At 40.7% G+C, this 6,159-nt stretch overlaps 1 protein-coding gene across 5 annotated transcripts in view; it reads left to right on the top strand.

Annotated features, from left to right (window-relative positions):
* COBLL1 (cordon-bleu WH2 repeat protein like 1) overlaps nucleotides 1–6,159 on the top strand; it is a 166,534-nt gene that overhangs the window by 82,618 nt on the left and 77,757 nt on the right. The window lies entirely within an intron of this gene.

The raw sequence follows: 6,159 nt of genomic DNA, 5'->3' as shown, positions 1-6,159 counted from the left end.
TCAAACTCTTCCAAAAAATTGCAGAGGAAGGAACACTTCCAAGCTCATTCTACGAGGCCACCATCACCCTGATACCAAAACTAGACAAATATATTACAAAAAAACAGCCAACATCGTTCTCAAAGGTGAAAAACTGAAAGCATTTCCTCTGAGATCAGGAAGAAGACAAAGATGTCCTCTCTCACCACTGTTATTTAACATAGCTTTGGAAGTCCTAGCCATGGAAATCAGAGAAGAAAAAGAAATAAAAGGAATCCAAATTGGAGAAGACGAAGTAAAACTGTTACTGTTTGCAGGTGACATGATACTTTACATAGATAATCCTAAAGATGCCACCAGAAAACTATTAGAGCTAATCAATGAATTTGGTAAAGTTTCAGGATACAAAATTAATGCACAGAAATCTCTTGCATTCCTATACACTAACAGAAAAAGATCAGAAAGAGAAATTAAGAAAACAATCCCATTCACTGTTGCAACAAAAAGAATAAAATACCTAGGAATAAACATACCTAAAGAGGTAAACAACAGGTACAATATGGTACTGGCACAAAAATAGAAATATAGTTCCATGGAACAGGATAGAAAGTCCAGAGATAAACCCATGCACCTATAGTCAAATAATCTATGACAAAGGAAGGAAATGTAAATCAAAACCACAATGAGTTATCATCTCACACTGGTTATAATGGGCATTATCAGAAAATCTACAAACAACAAATGCTGGAGAGGGTGTGGAGAAAAGTGAACCCTCTTGCACTGTTGGTGGGAATGTAAATTGATACAGCCACTATGGAGAACAGTACGGAGGTTCCTTAAAAAACTAAAAATATGGCCCAGTAATCCCACTACTGGGCATATAGAAGACCATAATTCAAAAAGACACATGCACCCCTATGTTCATTGCAGCACTGTTTACAATAGCCAGGTCATGGAAGCAACGTAAATGCCCATCAAAAGATGAATGAATAAAGAAAAAATGGTACATGTATTCAATGGAATATTACTCTGCCATAAAAAGGAACAAAATTGGGTCATTTGTAGAAATGTGGATGGACCTAGAGACTGTTATACAGAGTGAAGTAAGTCAGAAAGAGAAAAACAGATATCGTATATTAACACGTATTTGTAGAATCTAGAAAAATGGTACAGATGAACTGTTTTGCAAGGCAGAAATAGAGACAGAGATGTAGAGAACAAACGTATGGACAACAAGGGGGAAAGTGGGGGGCGGGGTGGGATGAATTGGGAGATTTGGGTTGACATATACACACTAATATGTATAAAATAGATTAATAAGAACCTGCTGTATAAAGAGAAATAAAATTTTAAAAAAGCAATGCAATGTTTGTAAAAATACTAACCATATAAAGCTAAGTTGGGATGTAAAAAATATATATAATGGGGATTTAAATTTGGAAAAGTTATTATTAAACTTTGGACTACTTTTTTTTTTTTTTGCGGTACGCAGGCCTCTCACTGTTGTGGCCTCTCCCGTTGCGGAGCACAGGCTCCGGACGCACAGGCTCAGTGGCCATGGCTCACGGGCCCAGCCGCTCCGTGGCATGTGGCATCTTCCCGGACCTGGGCACGAACCCGTGTCCCCTGCATCGGCAGGCAGACTCTCAACCACTGAACCACCAGGGAAGCCCGGGACTACTTTTAAGATTGTTACATTGAGTGATTCTGAGAACTTCCTGAATTTACACGAACTTGATTAACCTAAGTAGCAACCTTCTGGCAGTGTTTCAGACATTACAAAGTTCTTAGGAAAGTAAATCATTAACTCTAATTGAATACCTACTATCTGTCAGGCGTTGTCCTAGACTAGTGGTTCTCAAACTTGGGTGCACTTTAGAATTGCTTGGGGAGATTTTAAAATCCCCATAGCCAGTAAATCAGAATTCCCGGGTGTGGGGCCTGAACCTCAGCATTTTATAAAAGTCCTCAGGCGAGTCCATTGTGTAGCCACATTTGAGCACCATTGGGTGAAGAGTGGGCTGAGAATGGGTGGGGCTAGGCGTTGGCCTCCCCTTTTGAGTGGTCAGAGAATACCTATACAGGGAGGAAATGTTGGATGTGCTGTCTGGATGCGCCGAAGGAGCAGGCAGTTTGAAATTCTGTGGTGAAAACATTTGGAGCAGAGTGAGCAGCTCTGCAAGCCCCTCAGATGTGAAGGAAGGGAAGGAAGGCTAATGTGAATTCCATAGCGAGTTGCAACTGAGTAAACAGAGGGGAGGTTGGCAGGGGCTGGCTCAGTGATTTCTCAGACGTTAGCATGCATCAGAAGCACTTGGAGAGTTTTGTCGAAGGTGCATTGCAGGGCTTTACCCTCTGTGTTTCTGATTATTTAGGTCTGGGGTAGGGCCTGAGAATTTGCATTTCTAACAAGGTCCCAGGTGCTGCTCTGAAATCACACTTTGAGAACCACCAGGCTGGCTCATCTAGGGCTTTGCAAACCAAGAACAGGAATTTGGTTTTATTCTCAATGTATTGGGAGACCAGTGAAGGGTCAGAGATGTGATGTGGTCTGATTTACATATATAAAAGATCACTCTTGGGCTTCCCTGGTGGCTCAGTGGTTAAGAATCCGCCTGCTAGTGCAGGAAACACGGGTTCAAGCCCTGCTCTGGGAAGATCCCACGTGCCGCGGAGCAACTAAGCCCGTGCGCCACAACTACTGAGCCTGTGCTCTAGAGCCCACGAACCACAACTGCTGAGCCCACGTGCCACAACTACTAGAGCCCGTGTGCCTAGAGCCCGTGCTCTGCAACAAGAGAAGCCACTGCAATGAGAAGCCCGTGCACCACAATGAAGAGTAGCCCCCGGTCGTCACAACTAGAGAAAGCCCGCGCGCAGCACTGAAGACCCAGTGCAGCCAAAAATAAATAAGTAAAAATAAATATATTTAAAAAAAAAAAGATCACTCTTGACTACTGCAGAGAATAATACATTTTAAGGGACAAGAGCTGAAAGCAGGGAGACAAGTCAGGAGGCTATTGGAGCAGTCCAATCAAGAGCTGATGGCTTAATTGCCAGGGTGGTAGCAGAGGAACTGGTGAAAAGTATACAGGTTCAGGATGTGTTTTAGAGCTAAAATCCCACAAGACTTGATAAGGAATTGGAAATAGGAGATAGGCATAGAGAGGAATTAAAATGTGCCTAGAATTTTTGCTTGAGTTAACAAGGTGGTTAGTATGGAGCCATTCCCAGGGATGGCGGGGGACTTGGGGGAGGCTTGGATGAGAATTGGGGGTAGAGAGGAGAATCAAGAGTTTTGATTCTGAGATACCTATGGGACATTCAAATGTCAAAGACCATGAGGTTATTGGGCATATAAGTCAGAACTCAATAAACAGGTCACGGTTGGAGATGTGAATTTGAGAGTCATCAACTTGCAGATGGTATTTAAAGCCATGGAATTTCATGAAATTACTTGGGGCTGAGGACTGTAGAAGAGAAGAGAAGGGGGCAGACAAGGAGCCCTGGGGTGGCCTCAGCACTTAGAAATCAAAGAGATAAGGGCATTGAGACTAAAGAGTGGCAGTAAAGAAGGAGGAAAACAGTAGGTTGTATTATCACACAAAGCCAAGGGAAGAGAATCCCAAGCAGAGGGCTTGAGCAAATGTGAAGTGCGTCCTTACTGGAATTTAGGCGCTTACTCAATTGTGAGATGAGATGTATAATTATCTAGTAGATTTGAACACACGTAGATGATTGGTGACCTTGACAAGAGAAATGTCTGTTAGGAGTCATATAATGCTTGGGACTCCCCTTGTTGCCTTTTGTCACTGCTTATCTTTTAAAGCCACTTTGATATATTTACTTTGATTAGATATAAGGCTCATCAAGAAAAGGGACCTTTTGGGGCTTCCGTGGTGGTGCAGTGGTTGAGAGTCCGCCTGCCGATGCAGGGGAACCGGGTTCGCGCCCCGGTCTGGGAGGATCCCACGTGCCGCAGAGCGGCTGGGCCCGTGAGCCATGGCCGCTGAGCCTGCGCGTCCGGAGCCTGTGCTCCGCAGCGGGAGAGGCCACAACAGTGAGAGGCCAGCGTACGGCAAAAAAAAAAAAAAAGAAAAGGGACCTTTTGTTCTTAATTGCATTCCGTCAAGCACATAGCACAATGTTATGCCCACCATTGGGACAGATTTTTGTTTAATATAATCTTCTCTTGTTTCATTAAACCCAGAGAGACACACTAAGAAATTGTTTTGAAGAACTGATCTCCACTTTATGGTTGAAATGCGTAAGGTAGGAACCATCAAAACATTGCCAGATACTGTACTTCGAGAAGGACTGTCTTGTCAACACTTACCATAATGCATCTAATGTTTGATAGCTCTCTGTACTGAGAGAGGGTGGCTGTTAAATTTCTTTTTGGTCATTAGAATGTAATACTTTAAAAACCTATTGTTTTAAGACTTATAATTCCGTTCTTATATTTTGTCTTTAATATCAAAGCTGTATTTTTGTATAGTATTTCTCTGAATCTATGCGGATACTATATAAATAAAGCAAACAGATGAGAGCCCATTGGACTTGAGTAGCTTATTAAGGATGCAAATATTGATATATCTCATATGCAATTGAAAGATTTTTTTTTCTTTCAAAGTAGAGGTATTTGAGTAGATTTCTGTTGTTTTGCTGAGCATCTCTTTTATTCCTTTTCATTTATTTTAAGGATATTAATATTGACAGGGATGGAGTGATGATTACAGTGGACACATGATTTTGAAGTGCTTTGTAGATCAAGTGATAAAAAAATCAATCAGTAGTGGTAGCAGGATACCATTCAAATGGTAATTTGAATTCTCTGTTAAAATTAAGTTTGAGTATTTTAAAGACCAGTTATTGCATAACGTGGAATTGTACCTTAATTTTCATTATGAACATTGAATATAATACTGAGGTAATTTTCATGAATAAAACGATGCTTTACCTAAACGATAATTTACTGTGGCTTGTTATTTTTAGGGCTTGATTAGTGAATTTTTGCGTTGACACAGAAAAGGTTTCTATCTCAAATATCTTTTCAGTATAACCTTCTCTCCACCACCCTTGTGTAAAATTTGTTGCTGTAACTGTTGAAGGTAGTGGCCTCTGAGGAGCAGGAACTTGGGGTCAAACTAGGCCACTGAGAAGCTTATGTGGAAATCCCTTGAGCAGGAAACTGGCCCAAACATCATTCCCGTTTAAAAGGGTGGGGGGACTTCAGTGGCAGTTACTGCATTTTTAATATATTAATGAAAACTAGCATTCGTCTAAGCCGTAAATTACAGTTGTTATTGCATGTTGATGTATTGCTCTGCTTTACCAGAATTTCCTGCGCTTAGATTATGTTAAAAGCTTTGATTATTTTCACTATACTTTTGGCTTTGGGTGACATTTAATTTTGTTATCGTTTCCAAACATCTCAACTAAGAAATGTAAAACATTGGGAGAGATGTGAGTAGGTAAAAGGTATTTTAAAACTTTTGCTGGTGAGTAAGAGATCAACTAAGTTAACAAAGTCTTAAATCTACTTAAGATTCAGGCCAATTCCAGGCCTCTGCCTGGTATTCTTTTCACTAGACTATACCATGTAGTGAGCAAACTTTAACTGGATAGACACATTCCTGAATTTAATGTAAATGGATCACAGTCGGGAACCAACATATAAATTATCCTACAGGCTCTTCCTCCTAAATACTACTATTCTTTCAAGAACTGAGTCCCTTTTTTCTTTGAAGTTACCTTAATACCTGCCTTCACATCCCCACAGAGCTCATTTTAGCTTGCTCTCATTGCTCTGAGTCTTCAAGGTTACCCATCTGTTTTATGACACTTCGTTTTTTTGCTTTGTATATGTTGTTTAATTACTTACATACTACATCTTCCCTGTTGGATTTCTAATTCATTGTGGAAGGATCTTGGTTTGATTCCCAATATGCTTTCCAATTTTCAGGATCAAAGGTGACGAATGCTTTATTATAATAATAGAGAACACTAAGATGTTCTTAATAGAAGTTCCATGTAAATAATATTTCAACAAGCTTTGTTCTGCTTTCCTTTTTTTTTTTTTAAAGTTGGTTTACCTTTAGTAATTTTTTTTTTTTTTTTTGCGGTACGCGGGCCTCTCCCTGTTGTGGCCTCTCCCGTTGCGGGGCACAGGCTCCGGGC

The sequence above is a fragment of the Physeter macrocephalus genome, chromosome 2, assembly GCF_002837175.3.
Source record: "Physeter macrocephalus isolate SW-GA chromosome 2, ASM283717v5, whole genome shotgun sequence".
NCBI classification, from domain to species: Eukaryota; Metazoa; Chordata; class Mammalia; order Artiodactyla; family Physeteridae; genus Physeter; species Physeter macrocephalus.
This window is presented reverse-complemented; position numbering and strand designations above follow the sequence as displayed.